Genomic DNA, 17,375 nt, shown 5'->3' with positions numbered 1-17,375 from the left:
TGCGCTGTTCAGGCAAGAATACATTGGTACTAGTCAATGTGCTGTGTTGCCTGCTTTCCTTTGACTGGCAAGATTAGAGCTCTATTAATTTAAATAGAGCTTAAATCAAGAGAAGTCGACTTTACAGCATGTTGAATATGGGCCATTCTGTGTACAAAAAATACTCTTTTGACAAAGGCCTTCCAGGCCGAAACGCATAAAGAGGACTCGCTTGCACCTTGTGCAAATAAAGCTTATTTTTATCCCACATCAGCCTTCATCTATTTTTGTGCTGTGCGACGCATCTTTCTCTCCTTGAGAAGTTCTTCTACCCATATGGAAAATAAAAGTAAAAATGTAGGATATGATGCCTTTTTATCAGATTAACTTTCTTTTCTAGTGTACATGATATTGAACCTTACAGGGCCGTTCTATAGGCCATTATGTATGTTAATGTGCAGTTCAACACACACACACACACACACACTCTCTCTCTCTCTCTCCCTCTCTCCCTCTCTCCCTCTCTCCCTCTCTCCCTCTCTCCCTCTCTCCCTCTCTCCCTCCCTCCAAAAAAGTGAAATTTATTGACTCTATGTTTTGGTCCCCACTAAAATGTCACTTTTTGCATATGGGAGTCCCTGACCCATTTTCTGTATCTTTTTGGACCGTACGCACCCTCTCTTTACCTTTATTTTTATTTTGTGTTGTGTTGCACGTCTCCCTTCCCCACTGTGTATGTATGTATGCCTGCATGTATATTTATTGGAAGCAGGAACTCCAGGACTTCGTTTTGCAATAAACTTTATTTATTTTTCTATCAACGTTTCAGCTCTCCACAGGATCCTTTCTCAAGTCCCAGGCAGGATACTACTTTCTGAGAGTGCCACTATATTTCTATATCTATATACTTTTCTACATGAACCCACGGAAACCATACACTAGGTTACAATGAGATCTCTGTGACACTGGTTTTAAATACTGTATGCAAAGCTTGTTCAGATAACCAGGCGCTGCTAGTGGCAAACTCATTAAAGTCCAATTTCTTTTTAATGAGAAGGAAACATCTCTATTGTGTACAGCATATTTATGGTAATTTCAGCTAACCTTTTATGCACAGCGCAGTGAATCTTGCATTGCCTTTTAGATTATAATGAACCAGAGATATATACACCAATTTAACGATTTTCATATTTTTGAGGATAAGGCACATGACCTCCATTTATTCCATAGGAAATTCTGTTTTAATGCTTAATCATTCAAGGTATATAATTTGTTGTCTTTCCTAACCCTTCGTTGCTCAAGGGACCTGCTCCAATTGGTTGCAAGCCCCTTTAGAAGTGAAGGGTAAAAACTATTTGGGAAAAGATCTTTAAAAGTACAGTCTTTTATTTTATTACTCGAGGGGGGGGGGTGAGTGTGTGAGTGTGTGAGTGTGTGAGTGTGTGTGTGTGTGTGTGTGTGTGTGTGTGTGTGTGTGTGTGTGTGTGTGTTTTGAAATGCTTACACACCAGTGGCAAATCTGTGAGTGTAATACCTAAACCTGATACACTACGTTGTTAATTTGTGCTTTGACATACTACAGTCCAGGGGCTACCAACGGGTCAGATTTTCACAATATCAGTGCTTCAGCACAGGTGGCTCGATCAGTGTCTCAGTTGAACACTGCCCCACCAGGGCTGAAGCAGGGATGTCCTGAAAACCTAACCAGTTGGCAGCCCTTGATGACTGCCCACCCCCTCCCCCCCATACTACACCATCTGTATATTTTCTCTTTTTTTTTTAACTTGTATTTTTTTTTATTGTTTTTCCAAACTGAAAGCAAAAGGGAAAACAAAAGAGAGGGGGGTGGGGAGTGGGTACAGAAAATAAAAGGGTGTGGGGGGAAGGGGTAGTAGGGTGACATCTACCATGCGCTCCTCGCAGGGAGCGTACATTCAAATACACTTGAAACATCCTTAATCAGAGCTAAGTCAGTTTACCCATTAATAGTTTCCTTATTTCGTCGATCCTATTGGATTCTTCCAAATGTATGTCTCCCACGGGTCCCATGCTGTCAGGAAGGTGTGGTGCTGGTCATGGATCAGGCTTGAGAGTCTCTCCATTGTCATTATATAGTTTATCTTGTGTAATACCTCGGTGATAGAGGGGGGGTCGTTCTGCTTTCAGTGTTTTGCTATTAGTGTTTTGGCTGCTGATAGGATCTGTGTTATCAAGTAGCCTATTTTTCTCTCTAGGCCCTCGTTGGGTTTTAGTAGGAGCACTGTTTCTATGTTCCAGGGTAGGTCCAGGCCTGTTACCCCTTGTATTAGCCGCCTGATTCTCTCCCAAAGAAGGATTATCTTAGGGCAGGACCACCATATGTGTTTGAATGTGCCTATTTGACCACAGTTAAGCCAGCATATAGGGAGGTTAGTGGGAAAAAAGAGTGGAGGCGCGCTGGGGTATAGTACCATCTGTGTAGGACTTTCAGATTTGTTTCCCTGATTGTTGAGCACCGAGAAGCCCTGGCTATCCTTTCGTATATTTCTTCCCAGTCCTCTTCTTCTAAGGGGTTCCCAATATCGCGTTCCCAGTCCGATATGTTTTTGCTTGTTTGGCCTTCATTTTGTTTCAATAGTGTCTGATAAAATTGGGCAATCGTCCCTCTGTGATAGTGTGTATATATATATATATATATATATGTATATGTATATATATAGTATATTTTCTCTTTTTATGCACCTATGTCACTTAGAACTGTATATATTTCTGTGTGTGTGTGTGTGTGTGTATATGTATATATGTGTGTATATATATACGTGTATGTATATATAATAAAAAGATCACTTGTGAGCACATTCACATGTCTTAGGCTAAGGCCCCGCTCCCAGAGTCAGCGCACCCGCACTGCTGACAGGCGGTGCGCTGAGATACACAGACCGCGATATGCGGTCTGTAGGGAGCGGCAGCCGGAGCGGGAGGTGGGCGGGTGGTGGGCGGTTTGACAGGGAGGGGGGGCGTGGCTTGAGCGGAGGGACCCGCTACTCTCCCCCCCCCCTCCCTCCACGGACTCGAGCTGGAGCTGGAAAGTAAGTTTAAACACACACACGCAGGCACTCATTCATACACACACGCGCACACACACACACACAGGCAGGCACTCACGCACTCATACACACACACGCGCGCACACACAGGCAGGCACTCACGCACTCATACACACACACACACACACACAGACAGAGGCAGGCACTCACGCACTCGGGCACACACATACACACACAGACAGGCACGCACGCACGCACGCACTCAGACACACACACAGACAGGCACTCACCTGCTTTCACTCCACACTCCTCCCCGCTCCCCGAAGCCTCTCCTCCTCCCGAAGCCTCCCCTCCCCATTGGCTCACAGCCACACACGTCACGCGTCAACGCTAGGAAACACCATTCTCTGGTGTCTCCAGCGGCTGACGCGCTACAGCGTGTAGTCAGCTGTGCCGCCAGCGGGGACCGGGACCGGCTCGCGAGGATTCCCCTGCTGGTGGGGAACTCGCTACATTGCCGCCCGCGCCAACGAGCGCAGCGGGACCGAGGCCTTAGGCAGGTCTGCAACTCTGCCTTTCAACCATTATCCCCAGCATACAGTGCTTCAACTGCAGAAGGGATTCTGGGAAATGACATGCAAATGAGCACACGTGTCACCTTTTGTCTGAAAAACCATTGTTACATGGAGCCCATATAAGCTAATGCTTGCTGTTAACACCGCTTTAAAGCACAGCATGGGAATCTGATGCAAAGCCAGAGAAACCATTCACAGACATGTTTCAACCTTAATGGGTATCATCAGTGTGAAGTTGGATAGATATATATATATATATATATATATATATATATATCAGAATAAATGAGTAAGTACTTCAGTATTAGGTGATACCTTTTTTATTTGGACTAACAATTGATATCATTTTTTTTATTTTGGATTATACTCCGTAAACGACATTGCTTCATCTTTTATAAGGTAGGGAGCGATGCGTTGTGGAGGCCTGCGGCAGGATGTTCAATACGTCTCTAGTGATTCCGCGCCATTGATCTCGATAGGACAAGCTTTCTAGTATAATCATGTAATTAAAACATAAGCTAGATCTCATGTTGGTAAAAATGACTTCCAGTTGCAAACTGCCACGGTTTTTATTGTTATTTCATTCGAACAGACCTACATCTCCAAATACACCACGTAGATGGTAAGTTCTTTGGGGCAAACACTCCCTTATGCTAATGTTTTTATTTTTACATTTTTTTTTACTTGACCCAGATTTGTGTCCTATTCCCCGGCGCCTTCTTTCGCCAAATCCAAGATATTCCACATAGAACCTCATTTTCTTGGCACCAACCTGTATTGTTTCAGAACGAGCTATTCAGGTTCTCAAACAGAGGAGCTGTTTGATGACGATTTCCCTTGTATTAGGGTGGCACCGTCCGGCGCTTCTGCCTGCCTGCCAGTTTCTCAATTTGTTTTTGGCACTTCAGTTTTCTTTCTCCTGAGGTTAACTTCCAGACAAGTTCCGGCTGAGGGAAACTTCCATTATTAGCCATATTCGGTCTGTGCAATGATGTCAGACGTTTGTACAGTGTAAGGTAGGTTTATGGGCATGAAAGAGACTGAGGTCAGCAAAAGTTTCTGTGTTTAAGGGGATATAGGAAGGTTAGTTGGCAGTAATGCAAATAAAATTATCACTTGTGAGCACATTGAAATGTCTGACAGGTCTGCAACCCTGGCTTCAATCATTATCTCATAGCATACAAGCACTGCAACCAGGGATTCTGGGAAATGACATGCAAATGAGCACTCGCGGTGTGTTGCCTTTTAACATGGGCACCTATAAGCTTATGCCTGTTGCATTGCACAGCATTTCAGCACAGCCAAGGTTAAAAAAGTGCAGAGCCAGTAAACTTATTCACAGACGGCTTTTTCGACCTTATGGCGCTCATCAATTTGAAGCTGGGGTAGGTTTCAGGCACACATTCAATAACTCATCAGACAGGACATTTAGGCTGGGGCCATAGAGGGGTGAGGAGTTAAGAGCCGCGCTGAGGCTCGCCTGCTGAAATCTGCGCGATTTCATGCCCATGCAGGCGAGCCAGCGGGCGCAATCGGAGGCGGGGGGAGACTGAGGGAGGCGGGGCAGTGACGTCGCTGGGCCAATCGCCCGCGACCCACCGACGTCAACGTCACGGCGCCGTGATGTTGACGCTGCTCCGCGCTGATTGGATGTTTTTAGCCAACAGCGCGCTGAAAAACAGCTTGGCTGTCGGCTAAAAAATCCAGCGCCTCCGCACGCCTGCGGACTCTCGCATGAGCCCCCTCTCAAGGCGTCCTCATTGAGGATGCAGGGGCTCAGCGCGGAGTGTCAGCACGGCTCAGCGCGGCCTGTCCTTCTATGGACTCGGCCTTAGTCATACAGTATTGCACTATATCTTTCTGTATTTTTTTTCCACATATATGCTGTGGACCAATTGCGCTCCCCTCAACTGGAAGACACACATTCAATAAGTTATGGTGGGTAATGGTCCCCAAGTACAATCTTTGCGCCTAGGCCAGCAATATTACACTGTGCCCTTTAAATTTCCTCCACTACATGGAGAAAAGAGGAAACAACACAATGATGTAGTCACTAGTATGGGATGTGAGACGTATTCAGTGCCTAAGAAGTTAAAATGTAAAAGCACTATATGTTCTATGTGTGAGCTAGAGCAGTCCTCATGCACCCCCCTCCCCCTAACAGGTCAGGTTTTCAGGATACCCCAGCTTCAGCACAGGTGGCTCAATCAGTCCCTGCTTCAGCACAGGTGGCTCAGAGGCTCAGTTTTTGACGGTGCCTCTGATTGAGCCACCTGTGCTAAAGCTGGGATTATCCTGAAAACCTGACCTGTTGGGGGGATTGAGGACTGAAGTTCAGCACCCCTGACCTACAGTGCAGTTATAACTGGTTTTAAAAGCCACACGCATAAAATATCTTACTTATTAAATTAGATTCTCTATAAAACAAAAAATCTTAAGTGCCCTTAACAAGGACAGTTAACTTTTTTGTGCCATGTAAGAAATCCTATGGTTTTCTTTTCAATTCAAACAATATCATTGTCTTTTTTTTTAAAGTCACTTATTGTTGTCCGACCGTCGCTGTTTACTTTGCAAGAAAGAGAAGTACAGTATGGATGAGACACTTTTCCAGTGGAATAGAGGTTTCATGGACAGTCTTACCATGCAAGATGAAATAAAGATTGTAGAACATCCTTGAACGACACAGTCTCACATAGGACCACGTTGAATTAATGGCAGTGATAGATTAGGGTGAAGCTAGGTGATTGATTTAAAAAAAAAAAAAAGTCTGACAAGCATGAGTATTTTCAAATCATTTCAGAGGATCTTCAGATCTCCATTGTTTTTACTAACAATGAGGACTTTGATTTATCCCCACTCCCTGCATGTCATAACCAGCTAGGAAGAAAGGGGGCAGGGCAAGGGGGATATAGGTCGTTTAAAAACTTGAGGTGAAAGTGTTTGCAAACATTCTAAAATTATATCAATCAAGTTTTGAAATCTATTTCTTTCCCCTACTAAAAAGTAAAACGATAGCACCTTTAACCTATTAAACAGATCACTATTAACCCCTTTAGTACTAGAGGGTCCTGCCACACGGTCGCTACCTCCTTCCAGTGATGGGGAGGGGTGTTTAGTTCGAGATCAGCACAATCCCAAACACACCCTAGAAATCTAGCAAACCCTGATTACGTACAGTGTAGGCCAGGGGTGGCCAACTCCAGTCCTCAAGGGCCACCAGCAGGCCAGGTTTTAAGGATATCCCTGCTTCAGCACAGGTGGCTCAATCATTGGATCAGTCATAATGACTGAGCCACCTATGCTGAAGCGGGAATATCCTGAAAACCTGACCTGTTTGTGGCCCTTGACTAAAGTTGACCACCCCTGGTGTAGGTCATAGGGGCTCCCACGGTGCCATCCTTCATGACTTGCGCTGTATGTCTGTGGGTTAAACCTATGAAACACATCACTGTTAGTTTGGTTGGTCCTAAGTGGGACTGCACCTTGAAGTCTCTATCAGAGGCGGTTCCCAAGTTCTTTGTTTTGCCAGCGACTGTGTTCTAGGAGGCAGCTTATCTGCAGGGTGCTCGCTCTCAGGATTTCCTGACGTTGTGCTCCGATTCAAAATGCCGACAATCTGTGGCAAGGAAAACTCCTGAACTACAGGCGCCAGCGGCTAATTGGGCAGTCTATATAGGAAGCAGGAGAAAGGGAGAAGGCGTTTAGAGCAAGTCTGTTGTTCACCCATGCTGGAACCACCTGCGGGGTGGGTGTATGTGCTGGGATGCATGTGTCTGACAGTGTGACGCCGGGTAATATCAGTGTCAAAACAATCAGCAAATGACTAGGTTTGTCGCAAAATTAGCAGCAAGAAGTAGCTTTCTCTTTGTTAGGAATCTGTGACTTGAGGTTAGAGGGCAGTAACAGGCCAGCCTGCAATGCATTGTGGGCCTCGAGCAAGGAAGGCGTTAAAGATACTATTCCACGTCACGGGGGTAAATCTGAATGTTTATCTGTTTGGCTGAGGATAGCGTCATAATTTCTTAACAAACACAGATCGTAACACACTGCCATTTACCTGTAGGTTTTGAAGATTGACAAGAGGTCTGATCACAAAAAGACATGTGAGATAATTAAACCCCCAGAACATTTGTTTAGCATGGAAATGGTCAAAATATTTCTTGCGTTTTTGGCTGCCATTTCTTTCAAGGTGTCAATCTGCTACGTTTAACCTATAAAACGTGCTTCTGCCCTTAGTTTGCTTTGGGCCTTGGAGCGGCGGCCCCCTTAACCTTTTGGAGTGCCGGGGGGGGGGGGGGGGGGGTCTGGTGGCACCAGTCACTTGATAAAGAACTGATTGAAGTTCGAAACGTTGTGTGTGCCACCAAGAGAATAAATTCTTCTTTGCAAATCCGAAGTGCCCTGGATCCTCGACTTACAGGCACCAGAGTACCCCCAGACTTCTGGGTCTGGCGATTTGCTTCTGGGCCAGATCCACAAAAAGGTGAGCTGGGAGAAAAGGCGTGCTGAAGCTTAGCACCCTTTTGTGGATCTGGGCCCCGGAGCGATTGCATGACGCCAGAAACGGATGTAGATGCCACTGGCTGCTCTGGCAGCCCGATCACCCCTAGGAAATGAGCAGGTGCCTATGCCGTGCCGGAGTCATCACAAGGGCGCCGTAAAGGTTAAAGGAGCAATCCCACATAGCAAATAATTCATAAACTACTCTGCAAAGTACGTGTCTGCGTTACGAAGATTTGGCTCTTGAAGTGAACATTTTCCTTTTGGTTTCCTCCGCGTATGTGTTAATTTTCCTCCTGAAAGTGATTAGTGTTCTAGCTGTTTGGATCATTATTGCATTCTCATTTCTCAAAGGAAAGATGGAGGTTGTCAATGTGCCTATAGATCTGAGATCACAGTGAGTTAAAGATCTTAAAACCCATTCACAGCATTTGGGTTGGTAGATGAAAAAAAAATATATATATATATCTAAATGGTTATATTTGCCTATTTCTTACCCTTAAACAGCTATCTGGGACTTCTTTGAACTTTTCCTCTGTGTGCAGTGATTTGGGGGGTCTTGAAAGCTCTTGTAGGCATGTTCATTGTTATCCCAGCTCTCTCTTGCATGTATTGTTTTATAAACCATGTCCGATCTCGGCTAGCTGACCATAAAACATGTAAGGAAGGTAACCTTACAGGAGCGATGCTAGCTCTCTGGGGGGCGCCGGTATCTCTCCTCTGCTAAATGATCCGTGTCACATGGTCAGTCGGAAGCCAGACCGGATGACGTCACGGCTTCCTATTGGGAGGGACGCGGGAGCTTTTAAGTCGTCATTACATGAACCCCAGCCGGAGATGCTACCGGCACCCCCTTTGGATGCCTGTATCTGGGGAAGCAGGCAGTCTCCGGAGGCCACCTGCTTCAAACCTACGTTAAAAATCAGTATATAAAGAAAAAAAACAATGTAAACATTGAGCGTGGATTGGTTCTTTAATTGGCTTCCAGGAAAAATGTAAATGTATAAAGCAAAAATGTGGTTACTTTTATTTCTATGTCATATGTTCTCGTATTCGGGGGGAGGGAACATGAAGCTTTTGCTAGGAAAGGGGGTGAGGGGGGCAGTGACGTTTTTGCTACGGAATGGCGCGTCCTACCTTGGCAGATCGATCACGCGATCACTCGATCACTCGGCCCCTCCGGCAGTCAACGGGTTAAGCGTATATTCCTGCTCTTAAAGATACTTGAAGGTGTCGTATTTTTGTAAGCAGCGATCCCCCAGATTGAGCCATTTAAACTAGTCACTGCCACTTTGGTCCTGGGAAGGACTGGCACTGAAATCAGCTTCCTTAGAAAGATCCAATCACCAATCAAGTCAAAATATTCCCTTTTTTTTTGTTGAACGGTGAAAATTTTACTTTTTTCCCTTGTGGTGGGCCTGTGAAAATCGTGCTTTTCAAATAGTCCATATCCCTCATATCCATCTGTGCAGAAAATGATTGCATCATAATTACTTTAATAGCAAAGCAAGAAGAAAATTGCCTGTAGATATTAGCGCGATCAAACCCTCCAAAGTATAACGTTTCAGAAAGAGTGCAGCAAATAAAAATATCACTTGTGAGCACATTGACATCTCAGACAGGTCTGCAACCCTGCCTTTCCCCCATTATCTCTTAGCATACAGTGCTTCCACTGCAGCCAGGGATTCTGGGTAATGGCATGCAAATGAGCAGTCATATATAAAAACACCACTTGCCACTGCCGTCGGCTCACTTCTGTTCCTCTATGGCATCGGAGGCTCCTCGCAGCCAAGGTATTTAATCTCCAGTCTCACTTGGACAGGTGTTGTAAAAAATATATATATATATATATATATTTTTATCTGCCATCCTGATAATCTCTTCAATGTAAGATTTTCTCCCGCTTTATAACGCAGCCCTTATCGTTGCAACTTCAGAACGGCTGCTGAAGGGTTTTACCAACTGCAGTCCTCAAGGGCCACCGATTGGTCAGGTTTTCAGGATCTCCCTGCTTCAGCACATGTGGCTCAGTCGAAGACTGCACCACCTGTGCTGAAGCAGGGAGAACCTGCAAACCTGACCTGTTGGTGGCCCTTGACGACTTAGGTTGGCCAATCCTGGACGACTGCATTCTTTCCTTCCCTAACTAGCCAGCAATGAAAGCAGGAGACAGTGCGTTTCCCTTGATATGTGTTATGCTTTTCACAGTTGGGCTTTTGTACCTGCTTTGACAGAGCTATTAAACATGTCTTAAAGCAGTAAATGCACCTTCTTGAATTTATTTTTTTAATGTGCAGAATTTGAACCGGAGGTCCCTTTCAGCTGCTTGGGGAACCTTTGTTTCCTAATATATTTACCTTTTTTTGTGTGACACTGTTCCTAGTCCTATTTGGGCTATTGATATAGCCCCCATTCAAACCTCCTTCCAACAGGCTAATAGGAAGCTTCAAAGTCACCAGAGCAGAACATCAAAGCTTCCTATTAGGGAACCCTCGTGTCTGTTTGATTTTGCCTCAGTTTTACCGGCATATAAAAATAGGGTGTCAGCTGACTTCTCCAAAAATACTGGACACAATGGTGAACGGTGCGATGCGCTCAACACAAACACACACACACTCACCTGTCTCCGCTCCATGCTGTTTCCTCCTTTCGTTGGCCCAACCCCCAGGCTCCTGTCACCACCTCATGATTGCCTGCTGCTGGGTAATGCAGCCAATCAGGATGGAGGAGTCCCGTGGCACCCCAAGCCGGTCAGGTTACTATGTCCAGAGAGGTAATTTATACCAGCCACATACATGTGCAGTATTACCTCTGTTTTACTGGACAGAGGGTCCAAATACCAGTCAGTCCTGTTCACTACTGGACACCTGGCAACCATACATAAAAAGATAAATGCCTTGGGAACTGGTGGCTCCCTGTGGCAAGGAATAGGGAAATGTGACTGCAGCAAGACCCCCTTGGTTCTGATAAAATGTAAAAAATAAATAAAAATAAAGCCGAATATGGGAGATAGCTGCTTTAAATTATTCAAAAACGTTGTTAGCAGTGGCAGTCATGGCTGTTAAATAATATGTTTGTTTTTGCACAGAGAATTGATGTAAGCGGGTTGAGTATTGTGGTTTAGACCTGTTTCTCCAGCACATTGTGTGTTCGCGTTATTTAAAGGCGTCTCTTACAAACTACAGATTGGGGGAAAGAATACCACATGGGTCACTACCTCTGAATCCAGGACGATACTTTTCAATTGTAAAGTAAATGAGAATTGGCAAGTAGCACAGCAGCTCTGGTCCCAGGTGGCCTGCCGCCTGTTATTTCTCATGAAGGATCACGCTAACTTATAAGGTTATGTTACACTAATCACTGATACTACCACTTAGATTGTAAGCTCTTCGAGGCAGGGACTCCTTTTCCTAATGTTACTTTTGTGTCTGAAGCGCTAATTCCCATTTTGTTATTATTGTGTCATGTGTATTACTGCTATGAAGCGCTATGTATATGGGTGGCATTATATAAATAAAGATATATATACATGCATACATACATATATAGATACATACATACATACAATCATAAATATAGACTAGTGTTATTCCCTCTTGCGTCTCTTAATGTGACTGTGTTGTGGGAGGTATCATTGTATTTGGAATCCCCAGGCCTAAGTAGGTTCATTCACTGGATTTGCAATCGTGTGGAACCATCTAGCATCTTATCGAACATTTTTAGGGGTTGCATCTTTATTCTTCTACTAGCTGATATACCCGGCGTTGCCCGGGATGTAATGATCCCGCTCCCCTCCCTCCCCTCCCTCCCCTCCCTCCCCTCTCCCCTCCCCCCTCTTCCCTCTCTGTTTGTCCCCCGTTCACCCCACCCTTTACTGTTCTCCCCCCTCCCCCCTTAGAGCTTCATGCAGGATGTGTGCGGCAGTGTGTGTATGTGTGTGTCAGTCAGTCAGTCAGTGTGTGTGTGTGTGTGTGCCTAAAGCATTGTGTGTGTGGGCGCGTCAGGCAGTGTGTGTGCGTCAGGCAGTGTGTGTGTGCATCAGGCAGTGTGTGTGTGTGCGCAGCAGTGATTGTGTGTGTGTGCGCATCAGGCAGTGTGTGTGTGCGCATCAGGCAGTGTGTGTGTGTGTGTGCGCAGCAGTGATCGTGTGTGTGTGCTCGTCAAGCAGTGTGTGTGTGTGCGAGGAAGTGTGTGTGCGTCCATCAGTCAGTGTGTGCGTCCATCGGTCAGTGTATGTGTGCGTCAGTCAGTGTGTGTGTGTGTGTCAGGCAGTCAGTGTGTGTGTGTGTCAGGCAAGTTCGTATGTGTGTGTGGCAGTCAGTCTGGTGTTGCCCCCCCTCACCCTCCGGGGGGGAGGGGAGGGGGGCGGGGAGGAGGGCTTGGGGGGGGAGGGGAGGAGGGCTTGGGGGGGAGGGGAGGAGGGCTTGGGGGGGGGGAGGGGAGAGAGGGGGGGGAGGGGACGGGGGCTTGGGGCGGGAGGAGGGCTTGGGGCGGGAGGGGGGCTTGGGGCGGAGGGGAGGGAGGGGGCTTGGAGGGGGGAGGGGAAGGGGGCTTGGGGGGAGGGGGATTTTGGGGGGGGGAGGGGGGCTTGGGGGCGGGAGAGAAAGGTGAGGCCGTTGGCGCAGAGGAGCGGTGCCTGCCTTTGCTGTGACCGGGGGGGGGGGGGAGGGAAGAGAGAGAGGTGAGGCCGTTGGCGCCGAGGAGAGGTGGCTGCTTGTGCTGGGCCGGGGGGAGGGGGGGTGAGGCGGTGACTGTTTGTGCTGGGGGGGGGGGGGGAGAGGTGAGGCGGTGAGCTTGCCGGCGCAGAGGAGCGGTTGCTGCGGCGGCTGTTTGTGCTGTGACCAGGGGGTGGGGGTGGGGGGAGAGGTCAGGCGGTGAGGCCGGCGGCATCGAGGAGCGGTGGCTGCGGCGGCGGCTGCTTTTGGTCGGACGGGGGGTGTTGGTGTGGGGAGAGAGGTGAGGCAGTGAGGCCGGGGTCGCCGAGGAGTGTGGAAAGTTGTTCTCCTAGCAAGTCAGCTTCCAAGTGAGATGGTCCTGCCAAGTGAGGTTCCAATTCCAAGTGAGGGCAATAGGTGCACGCAATGTGAGGGGGGGGGGGGGCGCGTCCGTGGGCCAATCACACGAGGAAGAAATGCACACAGGGCGAACAAATACACACACAAACATTATTTCAGTCTTATATATATAGATGGTGCTGTACAAAATTAAACACACATTGAATAAACAAAATACATGATCAGAAGAAGGGTCTGTACTGTACTACAGACGCCAATAGAAATAATTCGAGAAGGATCCCAGAAGAGCTTACAACTTAAGCAGTGAGAGAGGGGTAGATTCAAAAGGATTTTGTGTAAGTGTATTTGGCATAGCATACTAAGTGTGTTAAATCAGAGTTAGCTGTAGAGTAAATGAATTAGTGGCAGAGTTGAGAGAATGGCTAACAATGGAAATACTATCAAACTGTTTAATGCAGGAGGTGGGTTTTGGGTGCCTGGCAAATACTGGTGGAATGCACAAGGTTATAATCATTTTGAAAGGGGCAGAACTTTTAGAGGTAAAGGGGGACAGGTGTGAATAATACCTCGGACAGCAGAAGAGCCTCAAAGGAAATGTAGGATCTGTGGAAGGGATTTGAGCGAGGTTGGGGCGGTGGGAGGCCTTAAGATGCATTCGGGACAGGGGGATGAAGATTGAAGAGGAAGATATGAGAAGCAGGAAGCTGTTAGTACAGGTTACACTAGTCAAGCTGGGAAAGGATAAGGGCATCAGAGACAGAGATCTAATGTGAATGGGAGTGAATAATTTCCAATCTAAGCGCGTGAACGTTGAATAGCATTTCAGACTTGCAACCAGTCCACCCCTAAAGAGCATGAGTATAAACCCCATACCATACATACTTCTTTAGTTAGAGTCCTAACTGAACACGGGAAGAAGGCTGTAATGATTTGCAGGCCTCTTTTCATGGAAGTCGCATCTTTCATACTTTCTGCAAAATCTTTAACCTTTGCATGTGCGTTTTCTATCACCATCCACAAGTTAATCAGTGGCTGGGAGGGCTAAAATGATATTCTCTAAAGAGCCAGAATGCAGAGACCCCCTATTTAATGCATTAAATGAATTAAATAAATCTCTAATAAATGCAGTGTAGATCCGCGCACATTCTTTAGCGAGGTCAGACAGGGTTAGGCATTTCTGCCGCTGGTTTAGCTATGAACAATTGTCTGTGTTTACAGGTAGTGGAAGATAGACTCCAGAAAGGATTAATAGGGGAAGTATACTGAATTTTTGGGTGACTGATATGTCAAATAAACCTGGGAGGTGGGGAATTTTCCTTAGCGTGTTTGGTTTTTACGTGACGTGCAGTCGGTGCGCAGACAAGAATAGCTTCTGCTGGGGTCTAATATGCATTGTGTGTTCTTAGCCACTTCGGTGCTACAGAGACATGTCTCCCTGCCAGCGTGATTAGTCTAAATGTGCTTGAGCTTTATTAGAAATGACAGAAAAGCCATTTTTCCTTTGACTGGAGACCTTGTGGCTTTAGGATCCTTTAGCCAAGGAGCTCACCTAAATAATACATATCCCCTAATGTGAGTCAAACGAGATGATGGGAATTTTCCGACGCCTGCTGCCCGGTTACTTCCCTAATTTGAAGCATCTTTCTTTGAAGAGTCCGATCATGGAGCGTTGTGTGCTGATTTTCTTTTTCTTTTTTTTTTTCCTTTCCATTTGGTTCCTTTAATCTATTTGGGATTGATCTAGTAAATGTTGCTGTACCTCCCTGTGGTGATAAACCTTTTTGTGAGTGCAATGCCCTCTGATTGCATACGCTGTGTGTATTTGTTTCTTCTCTCTGAATAATCCTTTCAGCAGCTTTATATAATACATTAACCCCTCGGCTGCCAGAGGGGCTAGTGACATACTAATATAGAAGGGTGTGTGTGTGTGTGTGTGTGTGTGTTATACAATAAGACCAGTAAATGTGTGTAGATAATGTATATGGGGGTCATATGCCTATTGATTAAATGTAGAAGGAGACACAAATTGAGATATGTAACTACAAAACCCTATATGGAAAAAAAGTAAAAATTCCATACTAGTCCGTGAAAATCAACACAGTGTTTGTACTAAAAGTCAGATACTTATCTGGATCCTGCGTCGTAGAAAGTCCAGAAATAATCGCTGAAATGTTAATAAATGTCAATGGCTTTCAGCAAACTGCTTGTTCATCTACATGAATGAAGTAAAAGGTAACTGAGCACGGCGAATCCTCTCCTCCTCTCATAGCGCGCAGTCACAGCAGGTGAATATGCACAAATACTTGCGTTTTCAAAAAGCTTGGCAGTCAGATGGGGGGAACCTGAGCACACTAAAGAACAGAACCACCCCGACGTACGTTTCGCTGAGTACGTAGCTTCTTCTTTGAGGCTTGATGAGGTGTGTTCAGTCAGGTGTTTTAACCTGAACCGGCTTGATACTGCACCAGTTGGAAGCAAGGGCGGAGGAGGCAGAGCAGCTGCTCCGCTGTCCCATGAAGGGATCTAATCATGGGAGGAACGATACCAGTGATAAAATTACATGGAAGTACACAAGACATATGTATTTTGTGATATCACATGGCCATGACGGGCGCGGCCATTGGTCTACACGACCTGCGCTCCTATTGGTCCAAACTATCTGCCTTGTCATTGGCTCCCCGGACACCACGTGACCGCATCGCCGCCTGGGAAGGCAAAATTCTTGTGTTCCCTGCTGGCTGACGCCACATTGCGCTTCGTGAGTGCCCACAACAGAAAGCACTGGGGCCTGCCTGATAAGAGGTGTATCTGGTGTGCAGCACGCTTCCGTCGTGCGCAACGCCGTGACCACTGGGGATCCAGCCTTAGTCTCTCCCTTAGTTGCTTTGTTTGGCTAATGACAGACGCATTATTAGTTTAATGAGATAACGGGAATGAACCATAATAAGCAGATCCCATTTGAATGAAAGAAACTAGAACTTCTCTTCTTCTTTTTTTTTATACAATAAGCAAATGAATGAAAGGGTAAAACGGGGGATTGAATCTTTCTAAAGAAGCCAATTACCCCTCGAGGGTCGCCTACACATATAATCTGACGCTATCGAGACGTGGAAGACTTATGTCACGGACAGTATTGTGTAGTGTGCCGTGGGGTCGTCCGTATGTGCAGATTTACGTTGTGTTTATGATGCCGGTGGAATGGGTAAACCTCAGTGCTCCCAGCTTTGTTTACTTGCTTTCTAGAGCCGAGAGGTGGATGGTGTCCCAATTAAATCAGATGAGCCTTCATTATAAAGTGACCTTAAAAGAAGCATACGTGTCAGGTGTGTCTGTTTACAGGAGCCGGGGCGAGTGGTCTTTGCCCACAGGAAGCATTGCAGGGGAAGCAGATGTCCTTTAATGATTAGAATACAGGAGCTGGATGTTTTGGTCCTTCACCGTTTAAGACTATGTAAACAATGGATTTATTTTTAGCTGTAGCCTGCTTTATTGGTGTAGACGATAGGCTCTTACTGTCTTGCCTTTTTTTTTTGGCTACATCCCTGACATTTATGAAGATAGAAATATGCCTGACCGTGTAGTAGGTCTGGGAAACGGGAAGGAAGAAGTCCATGTAAACCTTTTTAGTGCGAGTCCTCATTAGGCCTTGTGCTTTGTGGAGAAGATCTGGGATGTCTCCTCCATAAGTACCCTGTATTCTTCGCACCCGTGTCTCTTTCCTTCTACCCGTCTCTATTGCATAGTGTTGTCTGCAAACCTTTCTATTACGGTCTCCTGTCATTGAGGTTGTTGGGCGTGAGAAAGGTTCTATTTAAAAGGCTTGATGATCTACTCAGACCTGCAGCCACCAGAGCCGACTAATACCGACCAGGGGAGGTAGAGGGACAGTCCCGCAAAGTTGATCAATGGATTGGTGGTATTAGAATGATTCAATACCCCCATTTGGCCCAAAATACAGGGGCCAGCACTCTGGGGCTTGTATGATGTACCCTGTACGTCATGCTATAAATGCTCATTTTGTAGGGGGGAAATTGTGGTGAAGCTGATCAAAATGATAGTGGAACCCCTGCCACCTTAATTCACGTCATGGGTGGCCTGCCCACGTGCCACATGATGGATAACCCAAGGGGTCACGATCTGGAATTCAAAGAGTTAAAAATAATAATCAGACTGTGTCTCTTTTATAAGAATTTTACCACCACAATCAGCTCTGCTCGATTCTAAAACGGGTGTTTCTTTGTATTGGGAACCCGCCAGGCTGCTGGTCCCACTCTCTCGAC

General features: G+C 46.2%; 1 protein-coding gene across 7 annotated transcripts in view; it reads left to right on the top strand.

Annotated features, from left to right (window-relative positions):
• The window catches only part of RASAL2 (RAS protein activator like 2), a 264,917-nt gene that overhangs the window by 84,894 nt on the left and 162,648 nt on the right, over window positions 1-17,375 (top strand). Inside the window, exon 1 of one of the 7 annotated variants that reach the window (XM_075616625.1) lies at window positions 4,486-4,596. The exons of the other annotated variants lie outside the window; for them this stretch is intronic. The gene's annotated coding sequence lies outside the window, so the exon portion shown is untranslated. Of the gene's footprint in view, window positions 1-4,485; window positions 4,597-17,375 lie in introns of those variants that run through there. 7 annotated transcript variants of the gene reach the window in all.

Source organism: Ascaphus truei, chromosome 10 (genome assembly GCF_040206685.1).
Source record: "Ascaphus truei isolate aAscTru1 chromosome 10, aAscTru1.hap1, whole genome shotgun sequence".
NCBI classification, from domain to species: Eukaryota; Metazoa; Chordata; class Amphibia; order Anura; family Ascaphidae; genus Ascaphus; species Ascaphus truei.
Note: the sequence above shows the minus strand (reverse complement) of the source record. Positions and strands in the feature narration are given on the sequence as shown.